The following is a 16844-nucleotide window of genomic DNA, read 5'->3' as shown; positions in this document are numbered from 1 at the left end:
GGGGCAGCTGCTGAAAGTGGTGAGAATAATGAAAAGGTTAACACAGGGGGAGACATTCATTATACTGCAACAGCAATTCCAGCAACTAGGTCAGAACAGAGTGATTTAGTAGGCTTATATCCTATCCGCAGAACAGCAGTTCCCAATGGGAAAGCGGAGATGGTGTAGTTCCCATGAAACAGGTAGCAGTGTATTCTCCATGGACTAAGACGGAACTATTTACAATTATGTCTGATTTCCCTGATCCTAGAAAAGATTTGGCCAAGTGTCAGAAATTTATTAGACATTTAGGTAATGCACATGAACCTACTAATAAAGATTGGCGAGTGCTGTTTAGAGCTTGTCTTCCTCTCGATACTGATATACAGAAGTTCCTTGAGGGTTGTAGCTTGGAAAAGGATAAACCCTTAACTGAGGATAACAATCAGCGTAATATTGGACGTATAATCAAAGAGTTGACCGTATATTTTCCAGTGACTGTGGAATGGGGCAAAATATACAACATCAAACAAAAAGGTAATGAGAATACAACTGATTATTTTTCAAGGGCGCTAGCGGGCATTATTAAGTACACAGGAATATGGGATATAATGGTAAATTCACATTACAGGGAGGTAACTGTTGCAGTACTAATGGACGGCCTCCGGGGGGATCTAAGGACCTGGATACAAACCTCTTTTCCTAATTGGAGAGGTCTCACGGTAACTGATATTAGAGGACATGCAATAGAACATGATAAAAATATATGTAAAAAGGAAAAAGCGCAGAGTGATAAGTTAATGATGTTGAGTATCCAGGCATTAGAAAAACTACATCCACAACCTCAGAATTATAAAAACCACTATAAGGGACGAAAGAAACAGAAATCTTTGAAGTGTTTTAACTGTCTTAAAAAGGGACATTTGAGGAAAGATTGCAAAGAAAATATTAGAGCCAAGGCTAAGAAAATGGGACACGAAGCAAGGGGGAATCACATAGACACCCACAGAGACGGCGCACACAAGTCTCGGAGACTTCTCAACAGTTTCCTGTGCACCTCATAGCAGCCAATGCCTTGGGGGAGAACCATAGTCAACCCTGGAGGTTAGGTCAGACCTGTAGTCCTACAAACAGGTGGGGTTTAAACTGTGGTAAGTAGTAGTGTGCAGGAAACTGATTTCTAAAAGGTAACCTTTGTTGATTTTGTTTGTTCATTTGTGTTGTGAAATGTTTGTTTTCCCAAATTGCTAGCCGACGGCAAAGAATAGAAATGTTTGTTGTGTTTGCTGTTTTAAGATAACTATCTTGTTTTTCTTCTCACAGGTAAAGGGGACACAAAAGGAGTATAGACTTAGTGATCAAAAGGGGAGATAGAGAAATAGAAGAATCACTCTTGAAAGACAAATTAACAATAGACAATTGGAACACTCTTTTGTTTTAGGCTGCAGTGTCCCATGATAATTTGTTTGGCTGAGAATCATTATCCAACAATGAAGTATGTACATACTTTGCTCCAAAATATCGTTTTATGTATTTCAGAGAAAATATGAGTCACTTAGAGTACATTTTTACATTTCTCTATCATAAGTTAGAAAAGTCCGTTGAAAAGGTATGTAGTCAATGAGATACCGAGTTCTTAATGAACAAATGACGGACGACACTGGATTGCACTGTTAAGACCCCCTAGTCAAGTATGGGGAGGGGTCATAGTTAGCAAATAGCTAAGGGGAACAGTGGAATGAATACAGCCATTTCCCCATAGAGTCAGAGTCCAATCCAGCTGTCATTTTGTTGTAAAAATCTCCCTTTCTACATGTATGTTTGTATTCAAACCTTTGTATTTCCATCATTCATTGCTTTCCTATTTCCCATTCTTTACACAAATGCTAGTCTCTCTCTCCTCTCTCTCTCTCTGCTCTGGTAGAGATAAAATCAGACACAGTCTCAACAATGGGGCTAAAACATATTTTTTTTTACATAAGACAAATTCAGAGATACACACACTAGATTGACATGAGTTACAGAAACAGTCAGGGGTTTTGTTTTCATGTGTATAGAAACTGCTGATTTTAAGCAGAAAGGTTCTGTTGTGGAAATACGATTCATGTTTTATAGATTGCATATCTGTTTTGTTTTTTTGTTTTACGATTCGTGCCTCCTGTACAAAAATGTGCCTTTTTATGGATGCACAAAGGGTGGAGACAGGAGATTGCTAGAGGATAGGCATACAGATATGCATCTCTGTGTTGAACACTGGAGTAGGATTTTTACCACAAGATACGACATAATGTGAAACCCTAGAAAATGTAGAATTTTCATGTTTTATATTTTTCACTGTTAGACAGACATGTACTGGATACTGTTATATTTGAAGAAAGTGTTATAGAAAGAGACCTCTTTGCCTTTCCCACTTAGTCAAGTAGCTGAATATGAGGTACTGAGAATGACATGTGAGTTGGCAGAGGGAAAATCGATTGATATACATTGGTCTTTAGCATTTTTCTAGTCTAGAGGGCGATGTTGAGGTGACTGAGAAATCGTTTTATAGCAATACCAGCACATGATTAGGACACTACATAGAGGACTTTAGACAGTGACACAGTTACCAACTGAAGTAGCTGCTAGTAAGGTCCACACTTACACGCACAACCATACATGGCTGTCACACCAGGGAGAACATAGCTGTCAAATAGACAGCAGGGTTTTATGTGACAGCTAACAAATCTATGTTTTGTTTGTTTTTCGTTGTATTGTTTTAGTTTTAAAAAGGTGAACACACACACACATGCACGCATACACATATTGGTTAATATAGGAAGATTTGTGTTACCCGAGGAATAAACTGTCTGGAAGGTGAAGAGATGTGGTAAGGAGTCTGGTGGACTCTGGAGAGATGGACAAGGTAGACCAATAGAGCCATCCCATATCCCTCCTGCTGATGGGTTTTCCTCCAGGTAAAACAAATACATGTCATCCAATTACCACCATGCAGGATCCTCAAGTATATACTGGTGTACCAATGAAAAATGTCTAGGTAGAGGTGTATTGAAATGTGTCTAATGTATTACTGTATCATACCCAAAGCTTTTGTTATTCAATGTGATAGTCCTAGAGTTATAATAGATGATAGGGGTATTCATGTTATTGATAATAGATGTATAATGTATGAGTAGTGGTAACAAATCACATACTTTCAATTAGCCATAAACCAGTGTGAACATAAAGTAGTGGTACTCGGTAGAATGAATTGAATAGAATAAGAGTTGGAACTTGATTGAAGTGCCACTAGTCCTTTCCTGCTACCAAAAGATCCCCCCGTGGCAGACTCCTAACCTGTCAGTTTTTGAAATGTTCTTGACCCCTCGTGAGATGAGATTGTAACTGGGAGGCTAGGTTAGACCTTGAGAGAAGGTAAATAGTGAGACAGTAACCGAGAACGTCCAAAACACTGTTTCCTGAAAGGTCACACTAACTGTCAGGATGTTGGATCGGGAGAGTAAGTTGTGGAACAGAAATCTCTTAAGCTTAGGTTATTTGCCAGACAGGTACCAGGTGTAGGCTACCAGCCTCACGGCTTCAAGGGTAGCAGAGACACACTGGTGCCCATACCACCCACTGCAGAGGGGCCAACACTCAGAGAAGGGTCCAAGGGCACTCATGAGTCTGTACTGGAATTCCTCGAATGCAGTTAGTAGCACCTGAGCCAAAGGCTAAGACTGTTGTCCAGCATGAAGTTGTAGTTTTTCCTCTTTTGTGTTCTCTCATTTCACTCTCTTCTCAGGACGGTTAATTCTTAATGATTATTAGCAGGTGACAGAGACTGGTTTGGGTAATGATAAGGAGGTATTGGGGAGGAAGAAGTTAGTAGCATAATCAGTCCAGTCAATTACTCTATTCAATTCAGGGGTAAAGGAAAATTTGGAAACCTTGGAGCTTGGAGAAAGTGCGAGGGGCTATTGTCTGAGTAGCATTACGTCCGTAAGTACGGCGACCCCATGGTTAGAAAAGAGATACACCCAGCGATGCCAGTCCAGTAATATTCGGACTTGAGCAGGCATCCTTGAGAATGATTATCATTCTTGGGAGGGTAAGGTTTTAGACCAAACAAAGTGCTGGGCGTGCTCACACGTGCCTCAGTGATTATATCAAGTAGGATTAGTTCTCTTTCCACTAAATATTCTTGAGGTACCCGAACTATGGGTGGGAGGTCACTAGGGGAAAAAGTAGGACACCTAGGTCCCTTAGTCAGAAGTCTCCCAATGCTTTGCAAACCGATCACTGTTAAATCTGAGTATTGAGAGACTGGGAAGAACGAGCAGACAATAGCCCGCCCACAAGTGTTGATGAAAAGAACTGGTGACATTATTAGATGTGTGTATATTAACGCAAGCTGAAGGAGATTGCATATGACATTATTGATAGACATAGGATGATGCTATTGATGAACATGAAGTGTTTAAATGTATTCTGAGCTTAAAGACATGCGTTGGACAGAAGAACCTGTTAAACTTGAAGAACTGTAGTAGAGAATTCTGTATAGCTGATACACGTCCTACTGTACCGTGTACCTTTCCAAATAATGTATTAAGTGTTTTATTGCACCCTTGAAGGGCATACAAAAGGTTATCTCCAAGCTCCAGAAGTGTACGGTTTATAGTAAAAGAAGAAGTCGTTTAGAGGATTAAGACTCTCTCTTATGATAACTTGTTTAGATCTACAAACAGTGTGGACATACACCAAGGGGGATTTGTATTACATAACAATGAAACGTGGTACTGAGATCCTGCTTATAACATCTTTAAGATGATAGTTTATTGTACTATCAAAGGGTGGACTGTTGAAGTCGTATAATTGGATGAACGAAAGTATATTGGTTTAATATTGGTTTGCCGTGCGTATTGCGAAGCGTACGCCACGTGTTACGTGGCGTGGTGCATTCGCACGGTAAAATACGCACGCACACACTCGCATTACAACAGTTAGTTATTTATATAATTTCATATTGGTTCTGTTACACTGTAATTCAGGAGCAGATAGTATTCGGTTTATTATTAGTCTATATATATATATATATATATATATATAGATATATAAATATATATATATATAGATAGATATATAGTGATTATATGTACATTGTAGTGTTATTAAAGGTTTAGGTAATAGGAAAGGTGTCATGCCTGATATCATATTGAAGCCCTAATCTTTAGCAGCTGTCCGGTGCAGTCGGCAAAGAGATCGCACATTGCATACTTTAGTTATTGATATTAGAGAGTAACCCACCCAACGTCTGGACCTATAGAAACAATCTACGTCATCTCTATTGTTCACAATAAAACACTGACTGTATATATATTAGCTGCATCTCACTGGGGCCTCAGTCAACTCTGACACAATATTCTATACAGAATATTGTCCATCGGGTCCCGTGGGTGCGCAGCGTGTGCAAGCGATTGCATTGGTATGTACTTATCTTTTGGTATTGGCTGTGCTGTACTGTACTTTATCATAATATAATAATGTATTGAATTGTTGACTATTTACATCTGCTAAAATAAATCACTTTGTGCTTTGGACACACATACAATTGATTGGGCAATGCTTATTTTAAAACGATAGAATTACTTTAATAGAGAGCAACCTAGTGATCGCCATACAATGCAGAGAGCAACCTAGTGACCACCATACAATACAGAGAGCAACCTAGTGACCGCCGTACAATGTAGAGAGCAACCTAGTGACCCCCATACAATGCAGAGAGCAACCTAGTGACCTCCATACAATGCAGAGAGCAACCTAGTGACACCATACAATACAGAGAGCAACCTAGTGACCGCCGTACAATGTAGAGAGCAACCTAGTGACCCCCATACAATGCAGAGAGCAACCTAGTGACACCATACAATGCAGAGAGTATCCTAGTGACTGCCATGTAAAACAAAGAACACTATTGTGACCGCCAAACAATATCATCCCTCTCATAATTAATTAACGCCTCCTCAAAATCATTAACTCTTAGTGTCATCATGACAACAGTGAACATCATTAACCCTTTTACAATCATCAACTCCCTCCTCCCCATTTTTAATTAATCCCCATATCAATTAACCCCCTCATTACCCTCAGTCTCATCAAAAGAACCCTTTCATAGCAATTAAATTTATTAAGATCACCTTATAGACAAAGAAAATCATAATAACGAACATCCTTATTTTCAACAGAATCTTCCATCAATTATACTCATTCTTCCCTCCAACTACCATTCACCTATTCCTGTTTCTCCTTCCACCCCCATTCACCAGTAGCTCGTGATTCATGCTCTTTTCATCTCCCACCTTGATAATTACAATCTTCTCCTCTCTGGTTTGCCTGGCAAACATCTGTACCACCTGAAATCTGTCCTGAATGTGGCTTTGCGACTAATTTTTCTCACCTGTCGTTTCTCTTACGATGTGCCTCTCTGCAAGACCCCCCCATTGGTTCCCCATTCCATCCAGAATTCAATTGCATTTGCTTAAGCTCATTTAAAAAGCCTCTTTAACGCCTCCCCCCTCCTACATATACAACCTTGTCTACTCCCCTACTCACCCACTACATTCTGTCAATGACCTTTGCCTCTCCTCATCACCTGTCACCACCTCACACTCCAGCCATTTGGACATTGCCTGCGCTGCTTCCCACATTTGAAACTTCCTGTCCCACCCAACCAGACTCACCCCTAACCTAGAATATTTCAAACACTCCCTCAAAACTCACCTTTTCACACTTGGCTATCCCACCCCATTCTGGGACAATTCCCTCCTCTCATTCCACCTACCTTTCCCACTCGCATCCCTCCACCCATTGTCTCCATTTATTTCCTAAATCATCTTTAATGTTAAATCTTACAAATTTGTCCCTCTTTACCTCTTATCACCTCATCCTCTGTGCGATGTTTCCTTTGTTTTAGTTGTGTCTTCTTGTAGTTGCTCTCTCTATTGCCTCTTGTATTGATTTTTTATTGATTCTATTGTTTCTCATGTCCCTTGCTTATTTGTATTTTGTTTATTTTTGCTAATTGTGCAGCCCTACTGATTCTGTGGTACCACAAAAATAAAATATGATGATGAACCTGGAACATATGCTCTAGATTAGGAGGAGTGGCCAACCCATGGCTCTAGAGCCGCATGAGGCTCTTTGAACCAAGAATTAAGGCCCCTGATCGGGAGCACTACCCAGGTGCTCCAGGTGATGAATTCTACTTCTGACAGCTTGTTTGCCCAAAAGCAGCCATGTCATGTGAACTCCACTGAATAACGCAGGGAGGCCATATTATCACTGCAATCCAATCAGGGAAGGAGGAAGAGAGCTGTTGCTCTCTCTCCTTCCTCTGAGTGGGATCCAGCTTTTGTGTGACAGATAAGTAAGGGTCATGCGAGAGGCTGAAAGACATGTAAGGAAATCTGAGGGCATTTGGGGAGATTTTCTAGAATGTGTGGAGGTTTGATTGGCATGTTTGGGGCATGTGTGGAAGTCTGATGGCATGTGTGGTGTATGTGGGTAGATCTCATGGCATGTGTGGAGGTTTGATTGGCATGTAAGAGGCATGTGTGGAAGTCTGATGGCATTAAGGGGTACGTGGTGAGATCTGGTGGCATGAGGGGAGGCTGATGGATATGTAAGGGGCATGTGGTAAGATTGAGTGGGCATGTGAAGAGGTCTACTTTTTTTATCCCCAATTTAACAGTTCCCTCCACAGCAACTTGGATACAGAAGCAGTTGGAGCTACTGGTAAGAGATTGTAAGTTACCCTTTTAACTCTCCTCCGCTGAACACAGCAGCAAGGTAAAAGCTGTGCTGAGTTGAGTATTATTCTGAATTTTTTGGCAATCTTGGATATCTTCTTTTTCACTTAGAAAGATATTGTAAATTATGTTATATTTTCAATGTATGTGTTTAAGGTATGTATGTGCATGTTTATACTGCGTATATGTATATGTACACATATATAAAAGGTACAGTTGGCTCTTTGCCATATCTATAGATATTTTTGGCTATTGGGCTCCGATAGGTTGGCCGTCCCTGCTCTATATGCCAAACTGGATGTATTTTCAGATGCACCTGACTTGGTGTACTTCGCAAAATATGTTTTTTTTTCCGGATGCTATTTACATGTGGATTTTTTACTTAAATTGCGTCCAAATCTACATAAGGCCCTAGGTGTACAACTAATTCAATGCACTGCAGGGCAGCCCTTTTCTCCAAATGACTCCAAATATGTACTTTTGTACAATATTTTATACACACAAAACAGCTAAAAAAATATGCTTCTTAAAACTGTGTTTAAACATATGCAGAATATTGATGCTGTGTTTTACATCTATCAACATACAGTACAGATAAATGATTTCAATGTTTTTCTGTGAAAATTGGAAAATGAATATAAAACACTGCTTATGTAACATGGATTTCTGAAATAAATTAAATATTTCTCAAATATGATGTAAAGTGTTGGAAATCAATGAGCAATCCAAGCACTCATGCTGACTAATCTCCTGTAACCTTATCTACTGCTTTATATCTAAATGGTTCCACAGCAGAAAGCAAATGACATTTTTTGCAAAATCTGGGATTTACATTGATGATTTGTCAAAATATCTATCCAGTACATGGCAAATATTCTTATCAATTACTAATCCAACAAATGTATATTTCTTGATCTCTTAATTGTCTATAATAAAGGGCTTTTTAACATATGAACACATTAGACATGTAAAGTAGAATGACTATAAGCGATGACATCTGAAGCTGAAGGTAGACAAATGCTATTTTTATTTTTCCTTTGTAATTATCTTGTTGCTGAAATATTTATAGTTTTTATCAAAGTGTTCCGAAATCTGATGGCAGAGTAATTTATTCATTATAGAGCATTTGCCTTTTGTCCTATAATCCCTTTATTTCTTCCCAAAACCCTCCTGTTAATCTTATTCATGAATGAAAAATTAACTCACAATACAAAAGAAGGGGGTGTGGCCACCAGCAGGGACTGGAGTGATATAATGGTGGGTGTGAGGTAAGGTATCAATGTGAGTAAGGACAGTCCAAAAATTTGAAATATAGCAAGCAATAGGCAGATGGTTACAGCCTGCACAGGTAACATGTTTCAGTATATACATTACCATGTAAGCACAATTAATTAAATACATTAATTAAATACATTTTTTGAGATTAGAGTGCCTGAAAAAATAAAACAAAATCATTTTATCTATATGGGTATGTTCTATATAGTAATATGAGCTTTGTTAAGTGTAACTTTGCTGCCTACAAATGCATTATAATACAGCACTCAACAATAGCTTTAGGTACACCATATTATGAATATTAGAAGTACAAAACAATCTGATACATACAAACCAGTGAGTCTGACACCAGCGGACAAGAAGGCCACCGAGAGCGCCGTTTAAAGAAAAGTAATGGCAAGACAGAAATATAATAAAGATAATGTTTTCCATATGGAATTGATCTGTTTGAGCAACTTGATTGATGGGAAGAGCTAAAGATGAAGAAATCGATTAATGTTTAGTATGATCAATATGAGATTAGGTAGTCCAAGGCAATCCATGGAAAATAATTTAGCATAGATACAACTTGTGAAATTGCATTTTAAAAACAGGATTCTTTAGCTGGGGCTAATTGATATTTAGTCACAACGTGGAAGAATGGTTAGGTAGCATTCAACTATAAGAAAAAGTAACACTTTTGTCAGCCAATTTTAAACAAATAAGTGTATGGTGCCCGGTTATTTAAGGGTGTGAGTCCTAAAGAAAGCTATAGGGTGATCTGTCATGACTAACTTCAAATCTCATATGACATGACTTCTGCTTAATCCATCCTTCTACTTCTAGACTTTTCATCTGCTGCAGCATAATCTAACACTTTACATCTGTAACCGAGATTAAAGCTATATGCACACAGACAGTTAGTTACATTTCACCTAAACAAAATAAAGGCAGACATAGATACAACTGTATCTGCATGGCAGGGCAGTTCAGGAAATAAAGTCTACTAAACGTTCATCCAAATGAACAAAAGTAGTGCAGGGAGTGTTGAAACTGCAAAACCAATTACAAATTATATGTGTATTATTTCAAAGGGATCATATTGTTGCATTTTTAGTGCAGTCTCATACATTCTGATAGCATCCATAAATATGTGCGGAACACACTAGGAAAAAATCCATAGATGGCCAACAAAACACTTGATTTATCAGAACAAAAACTATTAATTTCCATAATAACTGTAAGCTTGTGAGCAGGGCCTTCTCATCTCTTTGTCTGTTTTACCCAGTTTGTTTATTAGTTTACTATGTTTGTCCCCAATTGTAAAGCGCTACGGAATATGTTGGAGCTATATAAATAAATGATGATGATGATAATAAGTTAAAACTGCAAAATACTCAATACCACAATCTTAAAATACAACTATAACAAAACAACGGTTATATTTAAATGTACATTGTGGGCCCAAGGGACCACTAGGTATTGTTTGAGGTTTATTTACTTTTCATACTTATATTAGATGTTTTCAAAATAATATCTGAACCTTCGGTAAATGTATAAATGAAACTGCTGAGTAGTGTCATGTTTTCTACACTTATTACTGACCTGTCCTGTTTTTGCCCTTTTAAAATATTCAAACAAAATAAATAATTAAAATAATATTAATCTATAGTTCAATACTTTTCTTTTAAAGTTGAAGACACCCTGCTCTTTGGAAAACGACCCTTAAACAATACATCAGTGAGGGCATGAATGGTCAGAGAGAGCTGTCAGTGCTGGAGCATTATACCTGTCTAAGCTATTTAAGTAGCAAGGGTGGGGGGTGTACATTGTGCATGGAGAAGATTGTACCAAGCTCTTGGCCATACATTTGCTGTAGACAGCACATATCCACAAAGCTATGAGTCACTGAATGACTATATAAAAAGGACAGGTATAATGCTCCAGCACTGACAGCTCTCTCGGCCCATTCATGCCCTCACTGATGCATTGCTTAAGGGTCTTTTGCCAAAAAGCAGAAATTGGCCAAAAGTAAAATTCCCTTTACGGATTAATTTCAGTATAATTGTTTTTTGTAAAGCACTGAGATATTTGCACAAACCATAAGTTAGACCCAAAAGTACTGATTTCAACAGAACAGTCCTGTTTTTTTGGGGCTAGGCTTATTTATTTATGGATGCAGCCTTGGTAAATTGGGGTGTTTGGGTGGATCCACATACCCATCTTTTTGTGCATGAAAGCAGCAGCATATACTATAACAGCAATATTTGATACTACCACACTCTCACCAACATCAGGTAACATAGCTGAACATAAGCAACCCAGAATGTCCTATCTCAAAGCAGACACTGTTGTTCTCCTAGTAAGACGTGGTATACACCATGTCACATAATACCCCTCATTACATATGATGATTTTTTTTGTTAATTACATGGCATTTAGCAATGCATGATAACTAAAAATTCTACAATATAATACAATATTTGCAGTAATGCAGCACTAAGGAAAAGCACTGAGTAGTGCAATGTCCTAGTTGTAATGTGATATCTGCATCAAGGAAAGCTAAAAAGTAGGTTCCCAGCCTACAGTGGGACCAGCTTATATACACTATATCAATAAATACCCCAGATTATCTCTTTGCCAATATACAGGACCATAGGGTGACATTGTCAACTGTAGAGGCCCTAAATTAATTTACTCCTCCAGCGCCCACAAAGCCTTTAAATCTTCCAATATGGTAGTTGGGAGCCACGTGCTACAGATAGAATAGGACCTAGCTTCCAGTTCATCACCATGTATCATCGTTAAGGAGGCAGACTCTTGAACTCAGCATCTCTGGCAATATTTATATGGTTAAAATGGCAGCAGTAGTTTGAAAGTCTCCACCTACAATTTTTGGAGTGAGCAAACAATAAAATAAACATTGTCAAGTACAATGATAAATCTATTTGTCAACAATATATTCATGTTGTGAAGCCTTTTATCAGGATGCAGAATTAAGCCAACTTTTGTGCATTTGTTGCAAGAGTTAATCCACAATACTATCTGAATCCTTCATAATACCAACTCCTTGCAGAGAAGTGTGGATTAACTGGGTCACAGCTGACGTGCTATAGGTATTTATATACTTATGTATGACCTTTTCTTATCTGAGGTCAACCTGATACAGTGCGGTTTTGTAATGCAGCTACGAATGTGACGGGAAGCTAGGAGCATCAGGCATGAATCTGACATATTGTAGAATTTTATGTATGTCCAGTTGGCTCTGAATATGTGACATGCATATGGCTGCTGCTAAATCTTCAATTGCTGGCCTGTAATAGAATTTCCTGACTCAAATGTCATCTTCTCTTGTCACATCTCTAAGCCTCTTATCAGAGAATGCAGTTCACTTTTGATGGAATTACCAGATGAACTTGTAAGATGGATTTCAGGCTGTTCCAAATGTCTAAAGTTTGGCGTGTGTGCTTTCTCAAAACACAGAAGAAGCCAGACCGGGCAAACCATTAATAAAACCCCATCTCTGCCTCACACTTGCTGTAACAAGAAAAACTGTGAAGCTATGGGTCTGAAGCTAAACAATAAAAATGTATATCAAGAGATGTGTTATTTTCATGTAGCTAATGATGTAAAATGATTTGATTAGTTACTCCTTACAGCAGTTTGAAAATCGTCTGTTTTTTAAAAGGAAATTATAAAATGAAAATGACAGTCAGGGGCTGGCTGGCAGACTTTAGCCACACACCACTGGCCCATAAGTAACAGCCCAAACCTAAAGGGTGGTTTTCAGTACAATATATATTTATCAACAGAAAAAAGGGAGAATTTTTGTGTTGCTTTACCAAGTGATACTTTATTATTATAAATGATAAATCTTAAATAAAGAAAATAAATAATGGAACAAAAACAAACCTTTATATTGAATTTTATTTTTTTTACATCTTCTCCCTACACTTTTTTTATTACATATCTGGCAGATTATAATGGGGTATATAAATAACACTTATATAGCTATAAGATCACAACATGTCCTTTCATCATACCGTTCCCCCTTCATCACACTGCTCCTCCTTCATCACACTGTCCCCCTCTCAAAATCCTGCGTTTGCCCCTGTAATGCAGTGTTTCTTCTTTGTTCTCGAACACCCCTTTTCCTTCTGGGAACCTATAGGGTCTATGGCAATCAACAACCATTGTAAAGAGGAGGAAGAGGAGGAAGGGGAGGAGTTCATCCCAGTTTTGTTCAGCTCTCATAAATCTTCTTAACGTTGCCATAATGAATAAACTGCTCACCTAGGTCATCTCTCTGGACACAATAGGCCTACACCCTATCAAAGTCAACTTTCAGCAGACCTACTCTGGAAAAATATCTACCAATTTCTTGACCACTCTACCACCCAGCTGATCACTATACACTGAATCAGACCAACACATAGAGGTGGCCCCTGTACAATAATGACAGTGGTAGAGATGTCTGCAACGGAACAGTCAAGCTGGCTTCACAATGTACCGTTTCTCTTTCTTTTTGTTTTCAATCTAATTAATATAGGTAGGAGACAAACTGTGGAAACTATTTTGCATTTCAATGTGTCACTATTTTTATATAATAAGCATTATGACTTTTTGTTATAGTAAGTTCTTAAAGAATTCATGTGTGAGATAGCTTTGGCCTTTATAATGCTACATTTATGCAGGAAATATCTTGGTTTACAGTAGCTGATTAAATTAAGTTGCCATTCAATTTCCATCTTAACGGTGTTGGCTCTGAACAAACTCTTAGGGGCAGAGTCAATTGAGCACAAGGTGCCTCGATGTTCAGATGCACATATTTCTGCCTATTATATTATGGAATCTCTGCTCATATTTCTGTGCACCTCTATGGGACGCGGTGGAAAACAAGCAGAGAATTCAGTCAGAACATTGAGGCGATGTGTCTCCACGGATCTAGCGCTAAATGTAGTCTCCCCCTTAGTGATAGCAGAATTTTGGGTTTACTAGCAAGTGTGAGATATAATGTTGTCAGATTTTACTTGTTTTAGACACACCAGGTGGTCTAATAATGATTGTATCACGCCTGGAGAAATTAACACCTACTCATGTGCACGTCAAACTCCCACCCTGCCACAAAACACATAAATAAATATTTGAATACCTGATGAGAAAATAAAATATTAAACATTAGGAATTGCATTTGCCACAAAAAAAGCAGGTCTAACACTGGGACAAAAAATATTGATTTCATCACCCAGCATAATGTTAGACATACTTTTTAACAATAACAATTATATCACACATTTATTTATAGATTTTTAATGGTAACTGAATTCTACATTTTATTTTGAAGCGTTTTGCTGAGGATCAAGGATTTTAGCGACGCTCTTTCCTGATAGTACGTTGTGACAAAGGAAAAAAACTGAACTATATTTTCCAAAAGTTAAAGGAAAATATAGACCCAATGTAATAAAAATCCAACCTACAGTAGGCACAAAACTTTGTAAGATCAATGGGTACACCAGCCGGCTTAAGACATTAAAATGCCAGCTTGTTTTATGTGGTGATAAATACGCCTTATCATGTCTTTATATTTTATTACAGCTACTTTATTCCCAGGTAGCCTCACATATGACACATCTAATCATTCATGTCATGAATATAAACCCAGCTGTATTCTACAAAAAAGGTTTTCAGCAATAATGACATGACATTTTCTTTGTTTTGTAAATTCAGCTATTATTCCAATATAACCAAAGCTGGCAAAAGAGCATATGACTACTGGTGTGTGTGTGTGAGTGTGGGGGAAGGGGGGGGTTGGGGTATTTTGGAAATAAAATAGACCCACTACCCTTGTTGCAAAGCAAGTCACTTAACAGTAATAATTTTATTTTGCAAATATTTTGCAGATGATAAAATGTACATATGGTGATAATGACCAATTGCTGATGGATTGAATACTATTAAAAATTATAGCACATAATAGTGTGAATGGAGGTTTTGCTGTGCCTTATTTATATAAGACAATAATAATAATGATGGTTATGACCACAAATAAATCCTTGGAGGGTTGCTATCCGGAACAGCATTCTTAGCAAAAATAATCCACGTAATCTAAGACACAACATTATCTCTACCCCAATACTGGCGTTGCTGTAATAGGGGCAGAATGAAATAATTTATCTTAATTTCCAAGCAAAGGATTGCGATGGGAAACTCTACATGTGTCCAGGTATTAGCCATGAAGCAGATTATTGTGTAAGAGTTGAAATGGGTCCTATTCTAAAAAGTATAATGTGTCGATTTGGGCTACGTATTTTCAGTGTTTAACTGCTGCATGTGAATATTTGCATATGAGTAGAGTGAAAAGCTATTTACAATTCTGCTCCATAGAGTCATGTTCGATAAACTGCTAGAAAGTGTAATTAGCCAGCACTTAGATAAAGGATATGGGTTATATTTGTAAAATATATATTTTGGGTCTATTTCTGCACATTTAACAAATTTGACCTTATCCATTAAAGTGATTTAGTCTTCAATTAGAATTGGCTCCAGTGTAGAAATAAAATGTACGCAAACGCTCTTACCGTGGCTTCTGTCTGTATATTGGCCACACAATAATTCTAACAGGCACTGCAATCACAAAATACTAGATTGGTTGTGCCTAGTCTAGGTAAATATATATATATATATATATATATATATATATATATATATATATATATATATATATATATATATATATATATATATATGCTAGACCAGTGGTTCCAAAACTGTGTACCTAGGCTCCCTGGGGTGCCTCGGCGATCTCACAGGGGTGCCTTGGCCAGGGCCAGTGGTAAAGCAAGACGGGGGACTACTTGGTAATTATTTTGGCTTAGGGGTGCCTTGACAAAATTAATGAGATCCTAAGGGTGCCTTGAACTTAAAAAATGTTTGGAATCCACTGGGCTAGACATAGGGCTTTGGGCCTGGCACCCTTTATCTCTTCTGTCATTTCTGGATCCACTGGACCAGGCTCCATTTGTGTCACACTATTCCCTCCAATTATACCAGACACACCTCTGACCAGTAGATACCCTTGATCTACTGCATTTTGATGGTATTAGCTCACATTCTGACTGGTAAGTGATCTCTGGGGACAAATAAAATTATGGCTGGATGTTGGCAATTTTTTTAGCTCGTCTAGTGTAAGCAACATCTGTGTAGAAACTAGGCTACTTGTACAGTGGAAATATAATTATAGATTACTCTTTGTATATTGCTATTACACATATTCCATTATAAAGTTGAAACAAAAATCTATTTTGTGTGCCATTAAGTCAGCAAGGTTGGAATTTATTTGGTTGAAACCAACCTTCCAAAGATGTATCCTCAAGAGCACAGTAAACTAAACGAAAGAATGGAGAGTAGACAGGACCGGTAACACGATAGCATGCTTCTTGCACCACTTGCTCATACTAATGTTTATGAGTTAAGGCGATTAGACTGGCATGACCTTGGGAAGGGTCTCACTTAGCAGATACACTTTAGGTTTATTTAGCCTGAGGCTTTGTTAAAGCTTTTTCACACTTTCTCACACTGCTTTGTGGAGAGAACACATACACAAGAAAATATTTTCTGCATTTGCTGCTGGCATAAGGATTTCATCCCTATGATAAAATGCAGGGTTCAATGTGGTATGGACAAAAACCAGTTAACTGAAACATAAACAGTCATTCTGAAAGCTAAACCGATGTCTGAAATCTGATTTTGGATGCCAATACACCTACCTTATAATGGACTTCAGAAGGTGTGAGACTGATCAGTCATGAACCTGAGTGGTCAGGGCAT

At 38.0% G+C, this 16844-nt stretch overlaps 1 protein-coding gene across 2 annotated transcripts in view; it reads right to left on the bottom strand.

Annotated features, from left to right (window-relative positions):
• The window catches only part of SPAG16 (sperm associated antigen 16), a 696430-nt gene that overhangs the window by 320647 nt on the left and 358939 nt on the right, over positions 1–16844 (bottom strand). The window lies entirely within an intron of this gene.

The sequence above is a fragment of the Mixophyes fleayi genome, chromosome 7 (assembly GCF_038048845.1).
Source record: "Mixophyes fleayi isolate aMixFle1 chromosome 7, aMixFle1.hap1, whole genome shotgun sequence".
NCBI lineage: Eukaryota > Metazoa > Chordata > Amphibia > Anura > Limnodynastidae > Mixophyes > Mixophyes fleayi.
This window is presented reverse-complemented; position numbering and strand designations above follow the sequence as displayed.